Source organism: Pogoniulus pusillus, chromosome 9 (assembly GCF_015220805.1).
Source record: "Pogoniulus pusillus isolate bPogPus1 chromosome 9, bPogPus1.pri, whole genome shotgun sequence".
Taxonomy (NCBI): domain Eukaryota; kingdom Metazoa; phylum Chordata; class Aves; order Piciformes; family Lybiidae; genus Pogoniulus; species Pogoniulus pusillus.
This window is the reverse complement of record NC_087272.1, coordinates 28262815-28290336: the sequence shown is the minus strand read 5'-3', so window position 1 is coordinate 28290336 and position 27522 is coordinate 28262815. Positions and strand designations below refer to the sequence as shown.

Genomic DNA, 27522 nt, shown 5'->3' with positions numbered 1-27522 from the left:
GGTGAAAGCTGGGGGCATTTTTCTGCTGATTTGGAACTGTACAGGATCATGGAATGCAGCCCCACTATTTTTATTTTAGTAAGTATATATTACATGAAGAGATCTTGAGGTAAAGAAGATTGAAATAGTAAAATGGTTAAGACCTCTTGGCATACCTGCCAGTAGACAGACAGGGTATGTAATTCTTGTTGCATACAAATGTGATTTCAAATGTGGGGAAGACAACTTTCCTCTAATCTTGTCATTCTTACAGCTCACATGGAAGACTTCTGTCAGGCACACAGATGAGCACAGGTGATTTTGGCTAAGGATGCTTCAACAATAAGAGGTGAGTGCAGCTGTGAAATAAGTAGTGCTATATGTTATGCATGCAGCATGTCTGTTCATATAAATTCTACTGACAGGAAAACATTATGAGCAACAGAGAACAGTCTACTGTTTTCCCCTTGCTGAAAGATCACAGTTCTGTGCCTTCAGAGAATAATTTGCCCTTATGAAAACTGTTCCTTCTTTAGAAGTTCCTGTCAAAACGTTGCTAGACCATTGTGTTTTTAAATATTTTCATTTGACTAACTGTCAGTAGAGGCAACAATAGCAGCAACAAAGCTTCTTTTCTTTATGGCTACAGTAGGCCTTAAACAGGAAGGTATTTACTGATGGAGAGGCTGATTGTGGGTCAGAAAGCAGAACTCAAATATCTTGCCCTTTAGTATTCCTTTACATCTTTGTCAACAAAGTCAAGAGTCTACAGTGAATGTGTAGCTAAATATGGTCATTTGTTTGCAGTAATCTTGCAGACTGCCTTCTGATGATACACTAATTTCTTTATGTCCAAACCACCAATGTGTTTTTGTCCAATTTAGCGAATCAGCAGAGAGCTGCAAATGAAGGAAACATCCTGGTTTGCACATCTAGCATTCTTTGCAAAATATCATTAGAAAAATACACTGAAACCTAGAATACATCAGAAGATGTATCTGCTCTAGAGTTTTAGTTCTGATAAGAAAGGAAGTTTTTGAAGTAAATGTCTTGGTTTATCTGTTGTGACTTGGGATATTTGAGTTCTATGTCTTTCTGATGGAGCTAACTTAGTAAGTATTCTCCAGGAGGACTCCAGATGTACTTTACCAGTAAGCAAACATTCAGTCCATGCCATTGGATTGATCCTATTCTAAAACAGAAGCTTTCCCAAATACATATATGTATGACAAGTCTCCAAACCCAGCATTTCTTGTTGTATAAATGCTCTCAGGCTATGCTGCTTACAATGGTAAAATAGCCTCTGTGCTATCATCTGAATTTGTTCATGGTCTAGATTAATGGCCACAAAACCTTAATGCCCACAAAAATATAATTCACTGTCTGGATATGCTACTTCAGCTGCAGTTGCAATTTTAATTGTATGGTAGATTCACCTTGCATATTGCTACCAGCGTAAATGGATCTAGAAATCCCTACTGAACTAATGTGTTTCTTAACATAGAAGTCAATGAGAGGTTGACAGGCAAAGGAAGCAAACTTCAGAGGAAACGAGATTCCACTGGCTCCTCTTTCTTTCCTAGTTTTCTTTAGCTTATTAGCAAAGTTCTGAGTGCATTTGACTGTGCAAAATAGGAAATTCTGAGGCACAGAATTGCTGAGTTTTTAAAAGAAGTTCTGATGAAATAACAAAATGGAATTTTATTGTAGGGACCAATTCCCATGCAGACTTATCCACTCTGTAAATCTGCTGGTCTGAGAAAAATAGTTTCTCATCTAGGAAATAGAATGATGTATAATAGTTGTTTCATGTGGATTTCTTGTTTATTCACTATAACAACACTTATTTGGACTTATGAGTGCTTGAGAGTTTGTTTCTACTTGCTCCGCAACTTCTTATCACTTTAGTATATGGAAAGTGAGGCACAATGATGTTGGTACACAGTTATAAAGGAATTTTTAAAAAGCTATTAGAACTAAATCTCTATTGTAGATTTTACTTCCTTCTGCCCATCAATTGGATGTATGCCCTAAGAGGGCTGGCCATAGATTCAAGGAGAAAGGAAGTAACTTAGAGAAAAAACATACTCTGAAAAGAGGCTGTGCCTCAGATTTATTGGGTGGCATTATCTTCACAACAAGTAGTACAAACAGGTTAATTTGTTTTTATCCTTAAGTCAGCCAACGGCATGTGAAGTAGGTAATCTGAGTTTAAAGAGACAAAAAATAGTGTTAATTAAGTTTTTAATGGATATCTCACCCCAGCTGAACTACTTAACAGTTTGTTAAACTTTGAATGAGCAATACATGTACTTGAAGGTTTGCAAACAACTAAGATGCTGGATGTGAAACTAGTGAGATAAAAAGTAGTGTATCAATTAGCATATCAATATGTAATTCATAATCACTTGCATTTCTAGTTTTGCCCAATGTTTGTAACTACATAATTACTCAGAGTTTTAGGGATTCAAGCAAATGGGAACTGATATGGGAAAGTGAGTCTAGGAAATGAGTTCAAACAATTCTTAATGAGTTTTTGTCGGTAATTATTAACTATGAGATTTCAACAGATAGGGTACCAAATGTTTTTTGAAGGACAAATTGATTAGTATATCTTTTAAATTTGCCTCTGAAGTCCTTTTACTTTCCATGTGATGCAAAAGGCAATTTAACGCTTTTTGAATAACTAATTTTACAATCAAGCAGCCAACTTCATCCTGCTATCAGATGAAGTTTACTACTAAGAATCATGGTCTTCTTAAAGCTCAGCATTACAATTACCTGACAGTCTCTAGGGCTTCTAAATTGTGATATTAGAGACAAAAAATACACAAAGCTATTTCTGTGATATATGAGGGGGGTTTGCGTGTAACTCAGAGGTACATCTACACTCCTAAAGAGTGTATCCTAAAAAGAGTGTCTGGAAACATTAGGGAAAGAGAAAGAGAGTGTGTGCAAGAGAGCTCCTCTTTACTATGTGAGTACAGCAAGGAGAATTACATCTGTTCTTTAGTTTTGTGGTGAGTTTACTCAAGGTCCTTGATTTCTAGTTTGGACTTGTTTTCTTTCCTTCCTTTCATCTTTTCTTCTACTTCCCTCTGTCTTGCGATGTATAGATCCCATATGTATATGAAACACACTGATTCTCACTTAAAAGTGTTGATGCAAAAAGGACCTGTTAAGGTACCAGAGTGCAGAATAGAAGATTGTGTGGTGGTGGGTTTTTTTGGTGATGTTTTTTGTTTTTATTGTGGATGTGGATTGCTGCATGGCATAAGGCTGCATTGCACTTTTTCCCTGTCTTTGACTACATCTGCCTTCTGAGGAACTGTCTATTATCCTGCTTTTCACTAAAGATGAAAATCACACCACACAATATTGCTGTTTTCTGAGAGGAAAGCTCTGTTTTCTGCTCTCCATTGCTGACCAAAGAACAGGTCTGAAGCATCTACATTTTTTCCCTGGACTTTGTAGTGAAGTGCTTTGCTAGGAAAGTATTGCAGGAGCAAAGGTCTTGCTTTCTCACTGCATTATAAAGCTGCTGCCAGCTCTACTAAAGCACTACTGAAAACTGATGGAGTGAAGTCCTTACAGATTTATATGCTATGCTTGGTCAGCGCTAAGAGTTTGTTTTTTTCCCCCATGATGTAGATGTATGAGCTTTGGCTCCTGGGATGTTTAAGTGTAAGCTAGGGCTGCAGCCTTTCAACCTTACCAGCACTAATAGGATGTCTCCTCCTTAGTGTTCATTTTTGTCAGACAGTACCAATCTCTGCAGGCATCCACTTTGTCCAGTTTGGCTGCAGTTGACCAGAAATATTTCAATTGCATGTGTGAACACACAGAGTTTGAAACAGCAGGACAGCAGAGAGCTTATTTCCTCAGGCACGAGCTAAAAATCAATGAGTAGAAGTGAAGTCAAAAGAACTGACATTAAGAAGATGCATATTTTTAACCGTAGGCAGGATTTGGGAAAAGATGGGCTAGTCCTTACTTGGCTTTTCTCAACTGTGCTGTACAGGCACAATACTAAAGACTACACTCTCCTTACAGTAATTCTACTGAATTCTTTATTTACTATCAGCAGAAGTGCTCCTGGGTGTGATGAATAGATTACTTAATTTTCTCATTGACATTATGTTCAGAGGAAATGTAGAATCAATGTCATTTTGCTGTGGCACAAATGTCCTTTGTTTCCAGTAGGCAGCAGAATAAACTTCAGTTTTCTAAAGGTTAAAATTTCTGTCCTGAATAAGCTAGTACCTCTCAAATTTTGTTGAGATACCCTTAAAAGTATCCAGAATATACAACTTGCTTCATTTTTCCACCACTTGGTTGAAAAGTTCATGGCATAAATTTAGGTATGAGGGCAATGTTCTCTGGTTATGGAGAGTTCTGGGAAGATGCTGTGATCCAGCAGCATTGCATTGATGAATGCTTTCTAATGTGGGAGTCTGTGTGCCTCTCACATCTAGAAGCAGTGGAACTGAGCTTGAGATTTTCATGTATTTATTGTTTCCACAGAAAGTGTAGAAATTATAATTAAGCTGTGAAATTTAATCTGTTGGGATGGAAGTATATTGATTGTAGACTTCAGTGCTAAAATCAGATCAATTTAAATTTGAAATGGCTAATGAAAATTGCTGTCTACATGTGCCATTGTTGTATTGTTTATTGTTGCCATATACCTTCTAATAAGAGGGAAGGGAAATGACTCCTCAAATGACTAGAAAGATCTTCTCAGTAGGATATAAAGTTACTGGACTTTTTTAATTGACCATTTAAAATGTCTTAATGAAAATTCTTTACAGTGAGAGTGGTAAGACACTGGAACAGGTTGCCCAGAGAGACTGTGAATGCTCCCTCATTGGAGGTGTTCAAGGCCAGATTGGATGAGGGACTTGTTCTAGTGGAAGGTGTCTTCCAACCTAAACCATTCTATGATTCTATGAACTGCTTTCATTAGCAGCCTATGCATTCACTTGTCACACTTTTAATCTTTCCTTTGGCCTTAGTAATCCAGTAGATTTGATTTTATTCAAATTCATCTGTCAGGGAATTTAATTGAGTAGTAGAAGCTTTGTACTCAAGTAATTCATAAACTAGACACACCATTTAAAATGAGTTCTAACTGTATAATTAGTTGTGTCGATAAGGGTTATCAAGATCCCCTAAAAATCACAATGAGCTTATAATAGCAGTAAACAGAACATTTTACTCCCCTTGCTTGTCAGTTGAATCTTGACTAATTTAATCTACAGCATTTCCTTCACTTCTGAAAAAAAACCAAAGTAAAACAAATAATTAGAGGAAGATTCATTTACTTGATTATACGCTTGACAGCTGATGTGCTGGAAAATGTCAGGCATCGTACGTACCTGAAGTGCATTTTTCTATCTGTCAGTTACTTGCTATCACGTGAACACTTAGCTGTGAATAAAAAAATTGCTACAGCCATTTTTTTTCAGATCGTTTCAGAAGATGCATCTTTAAAATGCAGCACACCGCACACTTAATGTCAGAGCTGAAGCTATTTGAATCATAAAGCTCTGTGGTGCTTCTTATCTATATTACCAAACATTTTTAAGCAGGCTGCTAAAAGTAGCTTTGGGGAGATCAGAATCATAGAATCATAGAATCAACCAGGTTGGAAGAGACCTCCAAGATCATCCAGTCCAACCTAGCACCCAGCCCTAGCCAGTCAACTAGACCATGGCACTAAGTGCCTCAGCCAGGCTTTTCTTGAAGACCCCCAGGGACGGTGCCTCCACCACCTCCCTGGGTAGCCCATTCCAATGGGAAATCACTCTCTCTGTGAAGAACTTCTTCCTAACATCCAGTCTATGCCTACCCTGGCACAACTTGAGACTGTCCCCCCTTGTTCTATTGCTGGTTGCCTGGGAGAAGAGGCCACCCCCCACCTGGCTACAATGCTCCTTCAGGTGTAGTGGAGGGCCCATAGGCCCAAAAATAGGCTTATTTATGCCTTGCCCTGCCTGGACATGTTTTTCTGCCCAAACCAGAGGTAAACACATTAAATAGATAAAGGTGGCATAACAAACCTGGTGCCATGAAGTCTGGCCTGCCCAGGCCCCTGATTGTGTAAACATGGTTGTATAAGCCCATGGGCCCAGCTCATGTTTACCGGGTGCTAGGCCCATGCTCTCCCATTTTGGGAGGTCCAGGCTTGTGGATTTTGCCTATTATGGTATGCATGGATAACTGCCATAGCTGATTGGCCATTTTGGTGTCCAAAGGGCCATTAATCTCAGCCCACATTTGATAAATAGAGATACACAGGCTCGCTTAGTCTCCCCCGCATTGCTCGCTATGCTTAAGCCTGCCTGCATCTATGGAGCTCAGCCTCCCGTGCAGCCGCGCTCCCTACTGCACGCCCACTGCTTTATTATTGCCTGGTGCGCGCCACTGCCACGCAGTTACCAGGAGCAGACCCACTTATCTGCACGCGATCGGCCTGCGTGGCCAGCGTTACATCGTACCCCTTCTGCACCTGAGCTCCTGCCTAAGAATCCCTGGAGAGAGCGTCCAGAAGGAGCCAGGAGACAAGGGCAGAGATTGCATCCTTCCCCAGGAGAACAAGGTCAGAGACTGTCCTTAGCCCAGAAGACGGGAAAATTCTCCTTTCCCCTGAATCCGGGAGAATTCCAGCCCCAATGTCCATGGGCAGAGTCCCCTGAAGATTGGACACTTGTATAGGCTGTGACTAGCTCTGGAGGGTGATTGATAATTAGTAACAATTTGTGAGTAAATGCTTTAATGCCTCTGCAGTTCTCCATAGCCTTCTGCCATAGGGCGGAAAGAGCATGGGCCCACCTACTGGGCAAATAGCATATTGACCCCAAGCCATATTTGCCATGGGGAAAATCCTCTCTCTGTTTATAGTTTGAATGAATGCTAGTTATGAACAAGTTGCTGATTGATATTATTCCTAGAATGTCTTCCATAACCGTGTAGAACAGGTATTAATATTAAAATTCAGTGGTTTGGGGTGGCAGGAGTTCAGAATATTGAATGAATTATATGTTTTGATAGAATATCCTCTCGCACAATTATCACAGTATCACAGTATCATCAGGGTTGGAAGAGACCTCACAGACCATCAAGTCCAACCCTTTACCACAGAGCTCAAGGCTAGACCATGGCACCAAGTGCCATGTCCAATCCTGCCTTGAACAGCTCCAGGGACGGTGACTCCACCACCTCCCCGGGCAGCCCATTCCAGTGTCCAATGACTCTCTCAGTGAAGAACTTTCTCCTCACCTCCAGCCTAAATCTCCCCTGGTGCAGCCTGAGACTGTGTCCTTTCGTTCTGGCACTGGCCACCTGAGAGAAGAGAGCAACCTCCCCCTGGCCACAACCACCCCTCAGGTAGTTGTAGACAGCAATTAGGTCACCCCTGAGCCTTCTCTTCTCCAGGCTAACCAATCCCAGCTCCCTCAGCCTCTCCTCATAGGGCTTGTGCTTGAGGCCTCTCACCAGCCTCGTCGCCCTTCTCTGGACATGCTCAAGCATTAATTTCTCCCCTCTGCCACAATCAGCGTTGGTGGCAAAATACCCCCCCATGACAGATGGATTTGGTATATTTTTCAAAACATAAAAAAATAAACAAGGGTGTAGCATACACATATTATACCCCACCCCACCCCCAAACCCCCTTTCCTAGCTTTTTTGTAATTACTGTTGGAAGCTGATACTTGATGCAGTTATTTCACTTTGTAATTACTGGCAACTTCTCAAAGAAATCAGCATTTGGAAGTATCTGTTTTCTACCTCCTCCCCATTTGCAAACAGATAGACTTTTAAAAAGTAATATAGCATTAATTATTTCTCCTTTCCCTCCCCTCTTGTTTGTTTTGGTTGGTTTGGTTTTTTTTTTGCAAGCAAGCAGTTGCTTTTGGTGAAATTATTTTTCCTGCAACAATGGAATGGCTATTATATAAACACTGCCTACAGGAAAGACCAGCAATAGAGGATACAAACAACTCCTTTGAGATGTGCCATCATTGGAAAGATGATGTATGGAAATGCTTAGGTAATTTGCACTATGAACAATTTACTGAGAATCAGATGTGGCATGCGGTATCTTAAAAGTCCATAAATATGAGCAATTTTCTTCAGCACACCTTGCAAGTTGGTGTTGTTTGTTTGGGGTTTTTTTTTTTCTTCTCATAAAAAAAATTGCTCTTGAGAAAATAGCTTTGGAATATTGAAGTTCACATAGATATAAGCAAAGGGAATATAAATCTACCTGTGCTCCTGTAAGACCTTTATGTCCAAATCTTCTTTCTGTTAAAATGAGAAAACTAAACTAACTGCTTACACCAAAAAGAGTGTATTCGACAGTAATTTAATGGTGACTAATGTTACACAGAACATTTAATTGTTTAGAGACAGACTAGAAGGTTATCTTGGGAGAAAGGAAGAAAAAAGTTACTTTCTTTGAAATATGTCATCTATATAAAACCAGACTCATCTGGGAAGATATAACAGAAAAAGTGGGTGTTGGAATAAAGTTTATTCAGGTGGAAGAGGCATTTCTTGTAGGTCAAAACCACAAGTAGCGATAGAAAATGTAGGTGTTGCAATAAAGTTTATTCAGGTGCAAATGGTATTTCCTGTAGTTCAGAAGCAGAGGTAAAGACTCTTCTAGTCAGGTTGCCAAGGACAAAAATAAAGGGTTGGGTTTTATTGTGTAGTCATCAGAGAAATGGAGCACTGTCCTACTTACTACACAGTGCAAATCTGACCCAGAGGGCTTAATGCAAAAACAGTCATACAAAAATACTTTTTAAAAGAGCAAAGAAGCTGCTTCTGCTGTACTGCTCTGAGTCTTCTGTCAAATCATCCCTTTATTATCCCATTCAGAGCCTGCTAATGGAAACTGGGGAAGTTAGTGCCCAGTTCCTGGCCTTCTGCAGCCATTACAAGGCTTCAAAGGAGTCGCAAATCCAACCTTTTTCTTGTCTGCTCATAGCATTATTCTGAGCTGTCATACCTACTTCTAAAATGCCTCTCACTGTGCTAAGGAAGGATGTTTTGCCAACTGCCACCATTGGGTATTCTCATGTTCTCCATATGAACAAACTGCTTTGCCAGAAGGCTCTCCTGCTCTACTGGCAAAGGACTACAACTAGCTCTTAGGTCTTCCGAGTGAAGAGAGGTGGTTTTTGCATATTTACTGCCCTACTGTACACCAGGACAATGTGGGACTTTTTTTTTCATGCATGAAAAAAAACCCCAACTTTCTTAGACAAAACTCCTGAATAGTACAGGAAAAAAAAGTAAAGAATGGAACACCCCTGTCTGATTTAATTTTCTTCCCTGGTTCCATATTTAGGCACGGTGAGCACGCTGCTGAAGAGCACACTGCTGATTTATAATTAAGCTGGAGACTTAAATTAACAAGATACTTGCTGTTTCAGACTGATTGCTGTGATGTGGCAGAAATAAATGTTGTGTTGTAGCCAGTTTCAGGCACACCATGAGAGCACAGTGGGGTTGCTGCAGAGTGTTGAGATGAGACTTCTTGTGATTTTCCTGGCTCCTAATTGAGACTCAAAGTGGAATTGTGCTCTCTTGACTGAGAGGATATGTAGGCGAGCTGTCTTTCAGTGAGACTTCTGGGCATGGTTTTATCAAAACTCCTGCATCTTAGGAAAACTGCTGTGGTTTGGGTTTGGTGGTTTTTTCCCCTCTCATTGTCAAGTTTACTCCTTCTGTCACTCAGACTTGTGTTGCCAGGTTAAATTTAGCATACTTCCAGCTGTTGGCCTATGGATTTTCCATGTATTATTCAAATGCAGAGTAGTTATTTCAGAAGCTATTGATTTCAAGTATTTTAGTAGTAGTCTTGTAAAATTCACCAAAGAAAACCCATAAAATAAGAAGCTAAAGGACAAGACCCATAAGAAAAAAAAATCAGATATCTCACAGCCAGAAAAACATGGAACAAGCACGTCTCAACCACAGCATGCAGTCAAAACTCTCACTCTAAAATAATCTGCTTAAAAAAAATCCCTTTTCAAGCATATGTAGTCCAAATAGATACCTCTAAGTCCCAAGCTTCCTTAAAACTAAAGAGTTTCTTCTTCATGGCATAGGTAGAAGCAGTTCCTCAAATGAGATTCTCAGGGTGAAATACGCAATGTTAATGTGAGCTGAAACTTCTGCTGTTTGCTCTTCCTGCTCATACTATTGAATGTGGAAACCAGAAAACAGTGCATAAAGATAAAAGAAAGTAGACAGTGTGGTTGCTATTTTAAAGATTCATCTGTTAGATTTTCATTTGTTCCCAATTCTTACCTGATGCTGTATGGGGTTTATCCTTCTGCTTTCTTTACACCAATAGCCCTTGAATTCCACTCTCTATCTAGAAACCTGAACTATCTGACTCCCTTTTTAAGTGTGATACGAAGAAAGCATATTATTATGATTTCTGGTGATGTTGAACAAATCATCTTATTTCACTCCTCCAAGATCTGCATGGCTTCAGAGCCTCCTGTGATGCCAGCAAATGGCAGAGTTCATTTTCATTAGCTGCAAGACAGCAGTTATGCAGGTGGTTAATGATTCCGTGCTCCAGGAGTACCATTCACTGGTGAATGCAGTCCCTTGACTACCTTCTTATTTCTCTGGAAGCATGTTCTGTAGCAAGCCAGCATTTGCATTCAGTATGTAATCTTCACACTGTATTCAGTCTGAAAGGAAGAGGTGGAAGACTTTAGTACTATGATAGATTCAAAGAAATTACAATAATTTCCTTGCTCAGGGTGAAACAAAGGTTCTCTGTTCTTGCAATGTAGCTATTATTTTCTATTATACCTTTTTTTTTTTTTCATTTTGTTCCTCTTAAATTCTCTAAATTATTTGCTATCTCTGTCTCCTGTCTTTTTATGTTTGCTATTTAAGCCATCCTAAACATGCTAAGTTTCCATTGAATAACTATTGGCGAGTTCTAATTAGTTCTACTACTATTCCTTCTGCATTTCTTTTGCATTTTAATAATGTTAGGAAAGAGGTGGTGGAAGCACAGTCCCTGGAGGTGTTCAAGAAAAGACTAGATGAGGCACTTAGTGCCATGGTCTAGTTGGTCTAGTTGACTGGCTAGGGCTGGGTGCTAGGTTGGACTGGATGATCTTGGAGGTCTCTTCCAACCTGGTTGATTCTATGATTCTATAATTTTTCTTTCATCAGGAAAACATGAAAACCTAATAAATAATAATAACTACTCTGTCAAATCCCCCAACAATAGCAATTTAAGTCTGTCAGATCTTAAATCCTCAACTAGGAGGTCTTCACCAGCTTCCTCCCTCTACTTTTTTTTTTTTGTTTTGTTTTGTTTTGGTCAGTTTAGGTAACTTTTGAGAAACAATTTTATTCTAAAATTAGAAGGTAACTTTTCATTTGAAAAGATATTTAAATAAAAGTGATGCACTTGCTGCAAAGGAAATTTTACGGTTACAACATTTTGACTGTGAGAGTTTTTCCTTCTGTAATGGGGTTAAAACCTTGAACGTGCCTGCCTCCTTTGACAGATTCACTATTCTTGTCCTCTAACTTTAATAGTTTAATACTCAAAATTCCTTAACAATTTATAAAGGTCATTCTGAGTCTAAAAAAAGAAAAGCATATGTTATGTATTTTTAAGGACTATGTAAGTTTCCACAAATTTAACATGACAACCATGTATCTGTATCCCCAAGGTGGAAATGGCAGTTCATATTGTCACACAAAAGGGAATGTGAGCACGGTGTGAGAATAGAACTTGATGATCTTGGTATTCACCTAAAATACACAAGAGACAAGTCTGAACCCTGTTAGACAAGAGGACTTCATCATGGATTTTCTACACCCTCTGAGCTTAGGTTAGGCTGATAGTTCTTTAGTGGGTATGCCTCTGTATGCTGCTGAAAAGACTGTAAGGAAACTTAAGAGTGACAGAAAGTGCTGTGAATTCAGAAAGCGATTTGTTATCATGCCTGAACTCAATCTTTCTGCATGTAAGATTTATTTTTGTAGTGTATTTTCAAGGTGGTTATCAACAGTGTCCAGAGAAATGGAGAAAAGGTTATGTTATTATCTTTTTATTTATGAACTTGAAAATTGTGAAGAGGATAATAGTGTATTATGTATTTCTTTAGAGGAGAAGGAAACATGGCCTTGGAAAAACAATTTCAGAAGATTAATTAATGGACTTATTATTTTATTCAGTAGCCTTACAGAGTAAGGGAGGAAAAAAATCATTTTGTGTGACAAAACTGAAACATAAACAATATGAAGAATGTAGTAGTAAAGACAAGTGACAAGCTGAGAAAATGAAGGCTGATGTACTGGTCCTGAAGCTTCAAAAGGATGTAGTTATTAGATGCTAGTGGCCACAGTTTAAGGGGAGATTACAGGCTCAAAATTACATTTAAAAGTTTTGTGAGAAAAGGCCATCTTGAGTCATGAGAAACAAGCATGCTTACTGAGTCTTGGCATGCAAATTAAATTTTCACTATTTTTTTTGCTAACTTGATTTCTGACTATTTTGTGATAGCAAGTTACTTTGCCTCTCCTTCTTAGGTCTTGCTCCCTTTCTTCTGTTTTGACACTGTGAATAGAATCATAGAATGAACCAGGTTGGAAGAGACCTCCAAGCTCATCCAGTCCAACCTAGCACCCAGCCCTATCCAGTCAACTAGACTATGGCACTAAGTGCCTCAGCCAGTCTTTTCTTGAACACCTCCAGGGATGGTGACTCCACCACCTCCCTGGGCAGCCCATTCCAATGGCAAATCACTCTCTCTGGCAAAAACTTCCTCCGATAATCCAGCCTATGCTTCCCCCGGCACAACTTGAGACTGTGTCCCCTTGTTCTGTTGCTGGTTGCCTGGGAGAAGAGACCAACCCCAATAGAGACAGTAACAATTGCAAGTCTCTGAAAGGTAGATAATATTGTGGTATTTAAGTCACATTATGAAGGTTTTAAATGTTTCAGTCATGTTTAATATGTGCTGGATCCAGTGACAGAAAAGTTCCTCATAATCTCATTTTATTTTATTGAGTCAACATATTTAGATTTTTATAGTAAGATGATTGTAGGAGTGAAATAAAACGGCAGGAAAAAAAAACCAAAACCAAGACTTTGTATTGGGCATAAAGTAAAATTAATATATGGACACCTGCCCATCCATAGACAGAAGAATTATTTTTCTCATAGTATTTGTAGGATTTTCCCTAAAAAGAAACTTCTACTGGATGCAGTGCTTTGCAAGTAGAGTTCAAATTCTTCTAACATTTATGCAGAATTCAAAAGCAGCCAGGGTGAGTTGGGATTCCCTTCTACGAGATACCTTATTCATGAAAATTAAAAATGGCTGTTTGGCCTAGGGCTTTTGAGAGCTCTTTTAAAAAGGAATAAAAATTAAAGAGAAAATCTTTTCAAAGGCAGGCATTCATGCTTAATGCTAAACAGATATACTCAGCATGCCAGATTTAAGGCAAACACTAGTGGGAATGCCAGAATATAGGAACTGCATGCTATAAAAGTCTCTACATAAAATATTATAAGAATACACTCATTTTAGTCTTTGGGCTGTATGCAATAGAGATAGAATGAGATGTGAGCATAAGCATCATTGTTTTCTCAGGTGTTTATAAGTGCTGGGCAGTGATCAGAGTATGGAGTAGTTACAACAGACGTTTAGGCTTCTGAGCTCCTTTCTGGTAGGCACAGAGATAAGAGTGATGGTGTGCCTGGAGAGAGCTGGATTCGAGTATAATTCTGACCTGTCATCAAGGGCTAAACTCTGCTCCCTCATCTTTAGCCTTAACATCTGTCACTAAATGGGAACAAGATGACATTTTCATAGCAGCGCTTTCCTAATAATGCGGCTGCAGGCTTTGCTGTGCCCCTTTGCAGCTCATCTCTTTTTATCTTGTGCTTATACAAGCGATGCGCAGCACCTCTGATGTGTAGGATTAAGCCCTCAAAGCTCGGTGATTATGCTTATAAAACGTAACGTCTGCAAAGCAGGATATTTGATCTGCAGCAGGCTTATCCCACCATCTTCAGTTAATTCATGGATATCCACATGAGAACTTTCCGATGAATGCATTCGTAGAGGTGATCTTCAGAGATGCGAGCAACTAACATGACCTCACATGTTCTGTGTTTCACAACACAGAAATGCTTCAGTGAGCTAGTTATTAAAGACAGCAGGAGTGTGTGATGGTTTGGGTGTTACCCACCCCCCCACCCCCCCCACTTAAGAAAAATCACCCAGATTAGATTCAGCTACTGGAAATTTGAATGAAGCTTTATACTTACAGCTTAGCACAATATACAAGCAGATATTTATAATATATACAGCTGTAATACAGAAACACAACACCCTTCCCTGAGTCCCCAGGAGGGGCTCTCAACCACCCTTCCACCTTCTCCTTACCCCAGACTTTGCCTTACACTCAAGGTAGTTTGGAGGGTCGGCCAGGGGGGTTAGGAAGCAGATGGGTTAGTCACACAGATGGCAGGTTAGGTTAAAGAGGGAAGTACAGCCCAAAGCCCAGAGAGAGACTCCCTTATCTGTATTTATGTTCTTCTTCTTATACATCTCAGCAAGCCTATGAGTGAAGTAGACATCACCACTGTTTCCTTTTCGCAGCCTGTAATCTAATTCTTCTCACCAAAATATCCCAGCTAGCTTTAAAGTAGCACAGAGTGACAGTTATTGTGTGCATGTTGATACAGTGTGCACTTCACCCACAGCAGAAGAGAACAAAAAATAGCAAAGGATGCAGGACAAAGTCTTGGTGTTTTTGCTAAGACACAGTGTCAGGGGTGGAATATAAATTTTGATCTCCATCAGTCTTTGTGTCATTAAAACTTAGAAGTGACTGACATGCCTGAACCTCCTGAACTTTAAACCCATTGATAGCTTTATTTCAGTAATATTCTCTACAACTATCTGAAGGGACATCGTGGAGAAGCTGCTGCTGGTCTCTTCTCACAGGTGATTGGAGACAGAACAAGGAGGAATGGCCTCAGACTGAGACTGAGTAGGGTTAGATTAGACATTAGGAAAAAAGCTTTTCATGGAGAGAGTGGTCAGGGACTGGAATGAGCTGCCCAGGGAGGTGATTGAGTCACCAACTCTGGGTGTGTTTAAGGGTCATTTGGATAGGGTGCTTAGGGATGTGGTTTAAGGTGAGTCTTGTAGAGGAGGGTTATAGGTCTTTTCTGACCTGGATATTTCTGTGATTCTGTGTCTTTAGCTTTTATTTAAAAAAATGTAATGTGATAACTTTTGGAGAGGTGGGCCTCTAGTCAGGAATATTGTGTAGGCTGCATTTTATCCACTGCAGGCCACTTCTAAATATTATGTTAATTTGACGAAAAAATGTATATCAAACCCAATGAAAGTTGCTTTGGACTGAAAATACTAAAGTTAGATTTTAAAGAGGTGATAGTTCACAGTGAAGAAGTACAGTATTCAGTCACACAACTGACAGTAAGGAGAGAATTTCAGCACCTGCCTTTCAGTATCTGAAGTGGGGCTACAAAAGAGCTGGGGAAGGACTTTTCAGGATATCAGGGAGTGACAGGACTAGGGGGAATAGAGTGTAGCTGGAGATGGGTAGGTTCAGGCTGGACGTGAGGAGGAAGCTCTTCAGCATGAGAGTGGTGAGAGCCTGGAATGGGTTGCCCAGGGAGGTGGTTGAAGCCCCATCCCTGGAGGTGTTTAAGGCCAGGCTGGATGAGGCTGTGGCCAGCCTGATCTAGGGTAGGGTGTCCCTGCCCATGGCAGGGAGGTTGGAACTAGATGATCCTTGTGGTCCCTTCCAACCTTAACTGATTCTATGATTCTAATTTACCACTAATGCAGCAATGGATGGTCGCAGCAGTAGCGTTGTCACTGAATACACTTAATTCACAAACAAAGTTATCTGTCAGGCAGACAAGGAAAAGATGACTAGATAGAAAGAAGAGACATGTTCTGAAAGGATTTAGTTAAGTAAATTTTTTTAATCAGATTTCTTTGAAAATTGGTGACAATGTATCCCTGATGAATCTAAAGGAAGGAGAAATGATAGAATTAAAATTCTGCCTTCCAGATTTAATGTAGTTTCCATTCATAACTCAAAGATTGATTTCAGCATTCCAATCTGTTTTTAGTTAGAGTCAGTATCCAAATAAAACCCTCCACAAATGGAATTACTGTTGTAGCTCCCGACAGTAAACTGGTTTTGGCTGGTAGTCACCCCTAGCTGTTGTTTAACAACAAGCTTAAGTTTGTAGAGCAAGTCTAAAGCACATATATCCCTTTACACTGTGTTAAAAAAAAACAACTTGTGGCTTTCTCCACCCTCGTCAAATAGCAAAACCAGTGTAGCTTTTCTGCTTGTGGTAGCTAAAACTGATCAGACAGTAATTATTTTCCTAACCACTGACCGGATTAAATTCAAATCTTATATTAGCAGCATTTGATTAATGAGAAATTTAAATTTAGCACAATATACAATTATGTTTGTAGCAGGGCAGTTATCACTATATTAAGTACACTTACCTCACCACAGGGTCTGTGTGCAGAAAGAGGACATGATGCTCTATTAGTCTGAAATACCATCATTGCTATCTAAAACACTGCTGTTATTAAGTTAGTGAATAACTGTAGATGAGTGATTTTAGGTACCTGGTTCCAGGTCAAGACTAGTATATTTGAAAGTAACTTTGTTATCTGATATGTTAGTCCCTACATTTCTAGCAATAGCCTATGCAGCCTGTATGGGGTTCAGAAAATGAGTTTCAGATGAAAATCCTGGCCAGTAAATTCTAACACCTCTGAATAGGGTAGTGTCCTTGCAAACATAGTAGGAGCTGGAGCCATATGCTGCTGGCTGTTGGCTGCCTTGTGGTTTTCAGAGAACTTCCAAGTAGTTGGAGAACTCAGTCACAAAATCATCTTGGTGGGTTTCAAATTCACACCCTAATTTCCACTCTGTTGGCAGGAGTGAGTAAGAGCAGAGCACTGACTGAGGTCCAGATCTCACAAAAGCGCTAAAAGCATGTTTAATTTTACACACAGAGTGCTAAAGTTTTAAGTTCTTATACATATACTTCCCCTTTCTGCTATATACAAAATTCATTCCACAGAAGACATTTCTTCTCTTTTCTTGGGCAACTTGTTGCTCCTGTCTTCTTCCTTCAGATCTGTCCAAGCTCTTGCTCTCTTGAAATATTCACCCCTGTGTCTGTCCTTATTTTACTTAGAATTACCCAGAATGTGACAAGATTCAATTCAGTTTCTCAAAAGGAAGAAATTAAATCAATGCTCTAATGTTAGCAATCACAGATACTTGGAAGCTCTGTGATGATCTGTACTTCTGCATAAACAACGTTGAAAGTACACATCCTTCTTGAGAGGGAGTGTTTTCTTTTATATGTGTAACATGAATATATCATCTTTATTCTTCACCTTATGTATAAAAATATGCCTAGAAAGAATATTTTAAAGATGAATTAAGTTCTACATGCATGGTAGGGATAATTACTTGCTGATTTATATTTGACATGCTTCCTGAAGCTAATACTCAGCAGGTGTCTTGTTTGCATTTGAGAAAATAACACAGTGTAAGGACATGTGTAAATCCTGTGTCAACAGCAATTATTCATAACTAGGTCAGGCTATTAAATAAGTCTAAGGAGACTTTTATGTAGCTTTTCGTTTTAAACTAAGTTATCCTTAAAAATCCTAATTGTCCAATTCACATGCATACAAAACCAAAGAAATTATTAATTTATGAAAACATCTAATTTCCCTATTAAAAATATAAACATCTAGTCTGTGTAATTAAAGTCTTGTGTACTATTCTGATTAATTCATTAACATGCACAGAAGAGAGATGCAAATACTTCTGATTAATTAGTATATTATAAATAGTAGAAAACACTCTAAATACTGCAACCTATCTACTTTACAGTGTATGTGCAATCATTTTTTCTTCTTAGAATAAGCTCCCTTCCTATGCCATTTCCTTCACTAAACAGAGATAGAGGTAGTGGCTTAGGTTATTTTACAGATGATACCTGATTCTGATGGTGAATTTTGAAGTCTCTGGCTCTATTTTGAGCTCCACTAGACTTAAAGACAAGCCTATAATACTCTTTTCCCCCTCATTTTTGTTTTTATTTGGTAATAATTGTAGACATGTCTTTTATGTGGTTGTCATGAATGTAAATTTTTACTGTGGAGAGAAGCTGTACCCTTTCTGCACAGGTAAAGCCACAATTTTAACATGCCTAAATACTTCCATCAGACATTTACTTAACTAAGCATCAGAATATTCCCTGTTTGTCCACACAAAGTGGCAATTAACTGTAGTTTCAAGACTGCATTGTACATTAAAAAAAATAGTATGTTAAAATCTCTATATACTTGTTTTTTCAAAGTATTCCAAATTTATGGGTTTCTGTTTAGTATCTTTCACCAACATTTGTTCCACCCCTGTGCTTTCACTGTCTCTGTGGCAGAGGAGATCTCCTTAGTTTTCCCCCCTCAACTTTCTCCAGCTCAGAACTGATATCTCATCTGTGTCTCCACTCTGCTAGACTGCCCTCTCTTCACCTCTCAGAGACACTTTTGCTCTTGAAGCCTTGGCACAAAGGCTTTTCTCTTTATCTAGCTCAAAACTCGCTGTCTGCAAAATACTTGTGTCCCACTATGTCACTTTAAGAACCTAATATACTGGGCTGTAAGTGCTTGTGCTGTGTTAATAAACACACCATCATAAGTGTTGTTTAGTGTAGTCTCCTATTTTTATGTTGTTCCTATAGCTTAGATTCTCAATTAACTAATTAAGTTGTATTTTCACTTCCTTCTTCAACTCTGCTTGCAATACAAAATGCACACTGGAGGTACACAGCATGAAGAGAGGAAAGCAGGAATAAAATTTGTGAGTATTATATCAGTCTAAATCATAGAATCATAGAATCAACCAGGTTGGAAGAGACCTCCAAGATCATCCAGTCCAACCTAGCACCCAGCCCTAACCAATCAACTAGACCATGGCACTAAGTGCCTCATCCAGGCTTTTCTTGAAGACCCCCAGGGACGGTGCCTCCACCACCTCCCTGGGCAGCCCATTCCAATGCCAATCACTCTCTCTGTGAAGAACTTCCTCCTAACATCCAGCCTATACCTACCCTGGCACAACTTGAGACTGTGTCCCCTTGTTCTATTGCTGGTTGCCTGGGAGAAGAGGCCACCCCCCACCTGGCTACAATGCCCCTTCAGGTAGTTGTAGACAGCAATAAGGTCACCCCTGAGCCTCCTCTTCTCCAGGCTAAACAGACCCAGCTCCCTCAACCTCTTTTAAGATACTTTAAAAGATTATCAGGAGATTATTTTGAAAGAAATAGTATTTTGTCTAGGGAGGCAACAAAAGCTGCCTGCAAAAGAAAATAAAACATGGAAGGAAACTCATTGAGTATTATGTTCATATCCTGCGTTACTTAATTCTGAAGATGGAGAGACACAGATGTCTCAATTAGTTGTGTTTGTGTTTATTGAAAAAAAAACTGCTAAACAGCAGATGGGTGATACCCACTGGTTTTGAAATACAGTGAGCAAGGAATAATGTGTTAAAAGTGTCTCTGGCTTAGTCTGACAGCTGCACTGTGATTTAGAGACTGATCCTGCATCATGACCTCAAGTGGAACTGTGGATGTCAACAAAATTCTTATTTCTCTAAAAATTGCAACATCTAACTCTCAGCTGTATGGAAAAAAAGTATATTGTATTCTGGATCCATCAAGATGAATATTTAAGATCTGTACATTTCAGAGCAGCTCTGTGACTGTATTTGCTAGAAAAAAGTTTTTCAGGAAACAAACACCATTGTAAGAAAACAATAGATTTTATGGTCTTCAGCTGAACAGTTTCCAGAATAGGAAATTGAAGGGGAGAATGCATAAAGAAATAAAATAAATGCTTATATTCAGTGCAGAATACTTGAGGCATTGCTGCCTCCATCTTTATGGTCTGACTGACGTCAGTTTCAGAAAAAGTGGGAGATGTCTCCATCTTTCTGCATTTTTCTTGCCTTATGTTTCTCATTTCAGCTTTGCTGAACAAATCTGAGGATTCTTTCCTTCCATATTTATCTCACCCATGGCCTTGCTTGGAAACATTCACTAACATTTGTGATGGTCGAAACTTATTATTACAATAATAATAAATGTTGAGGTCTCCCCAGGCACAGAATTAAAACTCCAAACTGTTCTGTTTGAGAAAATGTTCACTAGATAAACAAATAAAGGCAAACTGGAGCAACTGAAATTAAACACTGCCACCAGGTTCTGCTTATGCTGTAAGTTTTGGATATTTTTGGGGTGAATTTTCTTTACTGAGTTTCTACAAAAGAGTTGTAATATATCACAGTATCACAGTATCATCAGGGTTGGAAGAGACCTCACAGATCATCAAGTCCAACCCTTTACCACAGAGCTCAAGGCTAGACCATGGCACCAAGTGCCACATCCAACCTTGCCTTGAACAGCTCCAGGGATGGCCAACAATCATTATGTAGCTCAACGAAAAAGAATAGATCTTTCACTGTTTGTAACTCTCTTGTTCCGCATGGCTAGACAAGTAATCAGAACGTCCTGAGATTTACAGTGATCAGCTCAAGAACAAACTTTGATTCCAGTTGAGGAAAAAACATGGGGGAAAAAATATTCCATTTCTTGGGCCAGAATCTACATTTTTCATAAATTCTTTGATGTTAGCTTCCTCCCCTCCCGCTCCAGGGGTTTTGGGCACATCAACTGACTCTGGGCTTGCTTTTTTGTATTCCTTATACAGGTGATTTACATCTATATGGCTGAGTTCTTGATTTGATGCAATTATTTTTTCCAATTAATTTCAAAAACAGAAGTCATAGAATATTCTTGATTGGAAGTGATCTTTAAAAGACATCTAGTCTAACACTCCTGAAGTGAGAATGATCATTTTTCATTGGATCAGATTGCTCAGAGGCTTGTCTAACCCGTGAATGTTTCCAGGGATAGGGGCTACCACTTCTCCAGTTAACTTGTTCCTGTGTTTCACTCCCCTCATTGCAAATAAACCATATTATTCCTTATGTCTAGTCCAAATATCCTGTCTCTTGAAACCAGCACCCTTAGTCCAGTCACAACAGGCCCTGCTAAAAAATATTATCTCCATACCCTTTATAGCCCACTTGTAGGCAAATGATGTTTAGATGTTCAGGCAAAAACTGCTTGCTTTCTTTCTTTCCTTTAAGGCTAACTCATGGGTGTAAATCTTGCAATATTCAGACTGAATTATTGACTAAACTAAAGAAGGCCATGTACAGGGATGTTTATGCCCTGGAACAGTTAGAGATACCATCATTTTGGGTAAATTTTGTTAACAATAGTGGATATAAAAAAAGGTTAAAATATAACAACGAAAAAGGAAAATATTTGAGACTGACTTCTTTCCTCAGACAACCATTTGTTTCTCAGGTTCCTTTTTTCTGTCATATGTAAAAATGTGGGAAAATGAGACTATAGAAAATGGGGATACTTGGGCTATAAAAGAAGAGAAAAATAAAACAGTGGACATCAGGGACAGAAAATAGGCAGCAAAATAATGTTTTAGTTATAAAGCTGACATGGACATGACTGCTGTTTGAGGAGCATGGAATTTTAAGACTGTAAGCTTATATGGAGTCAAGGGTGTTGCTTTCTTACCTGTACCTATTTTATTATCATATGTCAGGACAGAATGGATAAAGCACACCGCAGTTACAGAGATCTACTGCAACTTCTGCATGATTTGTCAATAATTATTAGAAATTAAAGTATATACAAAGATGTGTGAAAAGATTGGTGAAGTATTCTCAAAAGGACCCATCTTCAGTTCTGTATTCCTACTACCAGTGTACTTGGAGTTACACACATAAAGACAAAAATCATCTTATACTTTGTTCTTTTATTGAAGACAAAACAGATTAAAACCCTTAACAGTTAAGGCACTTATTCAGCTGTTTTAGAATAGCCAGAAACAAAAGTATGTACTGTGCTTAATACAGGTGAGGACATTACAAAGGATCATTACGAAAGGACAATGCACTTTCTCATAGATCCTAGCTGGAAAGCAAATTAATTAAATAGATCAGTTCTGACATTCAAATTGGTCATAAATCTCAAAGAATTATTTTTTATCTGAAATGGCAACACATTAAATTATCAAAAAACTTACTTTTTATAACACTGCAGCACGTAATACAGGAGTATTTCACCTATGAGGATACTAGCAGAGCAAAGCAACCTGGTTTTGTTTCTATGCTTAGCCATTTTATTTGCAGTGACTAAGTATTTATGACCACAGAGGATGGAAAATATGAGAATATGCTTCAAATGTTATGGAACACATATAATTGAAGGTTTTGACATGTGTGCTTATATGCAACATGTAAAACACTTCTGTGGGAAAATAATATTATGTGATGAAAAAAGATTGTGTAGCTTAGCCAAAGACACATGGGAGAAGTTACATATTTCCTTAAAGACCAACTTGAGGCTGACTACGTGCTTTCCTGGGAAAATCTTGCATCAATATTTGATTCTAGGGTGCTGACACAAATTTTAACATGACAATGCCTTTTTCTGTGGCTGAAAGGCATTTATTATCCTAGTTCCTCTTTTTTGTTGCTATTGTGGATAACATATATCTCTCTTAAATCGAGTATTTGTTATGCATACCCTTGGCTTTACTCTGGGGGCATTAAACATGAAATGGATATAAAGTTGTGGGCCGTAACGTTGTTTAATAGCAATGTACATCCTCTGATCTTGCATGAATGATAGTGAGATCTATTGCACTGAAATATTTTCCCCGAAGAAAACAATGTATTTGCTGAGTTGATCAACATTGTGCATCAACTATTTAAAACAAAACCGGGCAGAAAAAAAATGTGGCAGTAAAAAATATGGTGACTCAAAAAATAAGGATCAAGACAGAATAATATCCTTTTTCACACCTATTAGACACTGCTATAATAGGAGTAGAAGGAAAAGTCTGTGGATGGCCTGGTATTTCTAGAAGCTCAACATATTTCTGTGTTGAAAAACAAAAAAGCTACAATAATGCTGACAATAATTTACCTTTTCTCTATGTATGCTTATTTAAATAGCTGAATTCTAATGTGAACCATGGATTCTATCTTACCTTCCTATCTTAATTGCTTTCTTTTGTCAGCAATTAGCTGAGATTTTTTTTTTTAAGGATCATCTTCAATTTACATTCCATTGACTTCCATTAAAAGAAAGAAAAGGGAAATCTCGAGTGGAGGGCATTAAACTGGAAAATGTTTATTTTTGGTCAAAGAATAATCCCTATGTATTTATATGTATATTTAAACACAACCCCACTACCACCTTTACATGTATACATGCCTGTGTGTTTATGTGCATATATATACATGTGCTTATTTGTGCACTCTCTAATCTCAGTTCAATTTAAGTGCACTTAGAACTATGATGATTTAAAAGAGGGACTATTTTTTGTACTAAAGTAGAGATTGCTTTTTATTTCTAATGTTGATATATCAACAGGACTTACCCCTACAGATTTCAGTAGCTGGAGACTTAGCTATCTTCAGTTCCTGTGATTGTCTCTACTGGTCCCCATCTCATCTTTTCTCCTCAGATCTCATTATCTTCACTCTTCATTCTCAAGGATGTCATATTTGGATGGATTAAAATAGCATAGAGAAAAGATTCTGTAATACTTCAAATATTCTTTCCTACTACTATTTCATTATAATCTTATTCTGAATCTGTTTGCCAAGATATCCTTATGATTTCGTGACAATTTTTGTCATATTACACCTCAATTAGTAGTTTAGATCACTGAACTTCATTGTAACTTATACCTCAGTGTGACTGACCAAATGAAGAGCTCATTTCAAAAACTAAGTGATTTTTTCATCTTTGCCTGGGCTGACTTCACATCCTGAACATGTGAACTATTCCTTACTATTCTATACTTAGACAAGGTCTTCCCAAGAGTGTCTGTGACATGCATCAGGGATCAGCATCTGAGGTTCTATACTTTGGAAGTCTTAGGCAAGGATTGCATTCTTAAAAAAACTATGTTTGGTTAATTATGTGAACTGAGTGATTAGTGATAGTTTCTCTCTATTGATACTATCCTGCTGAATGAGACACAGGTAAATCAGTATTCTTCCAGCTATGACTCTAATCCTCCTTTAAGGGTTCAGAAGCCTCACTTTATCTGTGTGTGTGTGCATTTGCTTTTGTGCATCAGAAAGAAGAGAGCTGGAGGGAAAGCATAAATCAACCACCCAATGTCTGGTTTGCCACAGTGACTGCAAGCAGGTACTGAAATGTATTGACAGTACAGAAACAGAGTAAAACTTCTCCCAAATACTGTGGCAGTTTCTTTGAACCTGGAGCCCATGCAACTGTAACTTCTATCATTATATTTAACAGACCTTGAAAAACCTTTCTTCTGTAAATACCTCTGAATATTTTCTGAACCTACTTATATTTCAGGCCTCCATGATTTCCTATGGAGATTAGGAAGTGCTGTAATATATTATTTGCTATGTGAAAAATACTTCCATTTGGTTTAAATCCAGTGCCTAATAATCTCTTTGATTACTCTTTATTGGTCCTGGTATGAAAAAAATATGAATAACTGTGCCCCTTGTACTCTTCATGTGGTTCTCTATTTTGTAATAAGTACAGTAGATTTAAGTCTATTGGTGATTCTCTTTTGCTCTTAGTTCCTTTTTACATTTTCACCAATATCCATTTCCTCCTCTTCATCTTCACAGCACATCATACAGAGCAGACACTTTCAAAGTACCAGTCAAGATCTGTCCTTCATCCAGCATCCTCCATTCTTTCTATCCTCCACAATGACCTTTTTGAATGTAATTGGTTCTGTAGCCTTAGCTTCTTCATCACTAATTTCCTGTCAAGCCTTTTTGTGTTGGCTTCCTGCAGTACCTATAAATGCACTTACCAGCATTAACAATCTCAGTTTCCTCAAAAGCTCTGTAGCCTCTTTTGCATTCTCATCCTTCTCAATCTGCCATCCTTGTTGATCGCAGCCTCCTCTGGCAATTTGTTTTCATGAATTAATGCTGTCTTACTTCTTTGTTGCTGTCTTAGCATCCTGTGAGTTTCTGCCACTGCTTTTAAACTCATTCTCCTCCTGTGAATGAACACTGTTAAATCCTAAGAGTCTTTGCCTTCCGTAACATAAGGTCTTTTTATATCTTGACGAAGAGAAGCTCCAGCCTAAAGAATTTATCTCCAGGAATTCTATCCATAAATTTTCCTTGAATCATCTTCTTTGTTTGGCCTTGTCCATTTTCACTTCCAGGCACTTCATAGGCCTGCGCTTAACCTCCATCACAGTCTTACTGTAAACTACTTAGTATATGACAGCTGCACGCTTTTGTGAAACTATGTGATAAACCCTGATGTCCTGCTGCATACACAGCAGTACTAAAAATGTTTAATGCATGACTTGGCTTGAGGATTTATCTTAAGTACTGGTTCCTTATTTGCAAAAGTAAAATTTTCCCCAGGCTAATAGCTTAAATGTTAATATTTACTTCTAGATCGCTTTTGTAGTGACTCTACTAAATACTTATGGCTAGACATGTAGAACAAATATCTCAGTGAAGCAGAACAGAATTGGTATGTGTATAGTGCAGGCATGTTTGTCAGTATACTGATGGATAAAGCTACATTTTTCAGCAGAACTTCAGATGTTCAGAGAAATGTAGGTGTCATGTCTTTTAATCAGAAAAATATCACCCTAGTGTGCAGAATTTATGTGTAGTGCTTAAGTAAATAGAAACTTCTTTTCCCCCTTGAAATATATTATTCAAAAGTCTAAAAAGCTTCCTTGGATAGCATGGAATTTAAAAGAAAGTTTTATCAAAAGGGTTGGCAGAATATATTTAGAAAATATCTGCTCAGAGACCTCAGGAAATTACTTTTTTTTTCCTGTGGTTCCGATTAAATATTTCATGGCAGTGCATGCTTATTTATTTGTGCTTGCTGTGTCAAGATAAACTCGAACAAACAAACCCCTCTTTTTGTAGTAAACACACTTATTTTGAATGTGGTCCCTGTCAAAGCCAGGAGACCTGACCTAGACAGACTGCTGAGTCTGCAGGGCGAATGTTATCTCATGCTGAAAATGAACACACAGGAACATTCCTCACTGAGCTGGTTTGTTAATTTAACACTTGAAGAAATACATCGAAGACCATAGGCAATTTGTTGTACTGAAAGTGAGAGCTTCATGTTGGTAGAGAATCGCAGAATCCCAGAATGTTAGGGGCTGAAAGGGACCTCAAAAAATCATCTAGTCAAAACCTCTGCCTGAGCAGGATCACTTTTTTGTTTGTTTGTTTTGTTTGGGTTTTTTGGTTTTGTTTGGTTTTTACAGTCCAGTTTCCATTTTTTAATTTTATCTCCCTTCTTTCCTCTCTATCTCTTATCCCCCCCCATCTTCCTCCTTTTCTTTCCATCCTTCCTTTCCTCTCCATATTATTCCTGCTCTCCATCTCCTTCCTTTCACCTCATCTTCTTGCTTTCCTCTCCATCGCTTTCCTTTCCCCCCATCTTCCTCTTTTCCTCTCCACCTCCTTCCTTTCACCACCATCTTCTCTTTTCCACCATACCTGCTCCTTTCCCACCCCACACAGAATTTTCCCCCCTTTTCCCCCAAACCCAGAGCACCTGGGTTCTGTTGGAGTCTCCTCCCCTCCCACACCAGGTGTGACCACTTAGCCCTCCCTGCCCACTTCCCTGTCATGGAGGCAGTGAATTAATGTGGCTGAGTCAGGAATTATAAAAATTGAATTATTTTATTTTCCTGGAACCTCACCTCCAAACTATACACAAAACTAGTTTAAGTTTATTTACACATTCAGTTTGATTGGGAATTTCTTTAAAAAAGGATGTTATAGATAAATACAGACATTTAGGGAGTCAGAAATTGGAAAAGGCTAAGCTATAAACACAACTTTACCTCACTATCAATCAAGCTGAACAGAAGATTAAGGGAACAGTGGGTCTTACTCACAGAAGTGAGATAGGTATTTCACAGTGATCCCTTGCTGGATTCCTCTGCAGAGGCAGCTTTCTGATGGCAATATCCAATAGAATAGATCCATGCAGCAGAAGCCCAGGGCGAGTGGCAGAGCCACCAAACTCAGAAATGTCTCGAGCACTTCTTCCGTGAACGGGATGATCATGGAATGATGTTGCCTCAGCAATAGTAGGGGAGAGACAGACTATTATTGTCTTTGCAGCTTGAAATAGCAGCCAGGATGTTGGCTGCTGATGTGGTCTGAGAGTGGCCAGTACAGGTGCTTCCAGCAGCTCTTTCAGAGGACCCCAGGGCTTGCCAAGCCTGCACGTCTGCACAGAAGGGTGCAAAAGTGGCGAGAACCATCCAAAAGAAGAGACAGCATAAAACCAAG

The 27522-nt window shown here is 38.8% G+C and overlaps 1 long non-coding RNA gene across 1 annotated transcript; it reads left to right on the top strand.

Moving 5' to 3' along the window:
• LOC135178473 (uncharacterized) lies at positions 1-27522 on the top strand. The gene is made up of 3 exons (XR_010303560.1): positions 1-78; positions 254-328; positions 27352-27522. It is a non-coding gene; the product is annotated as an uncharacterized LOC135178473 (long non-coding RNA).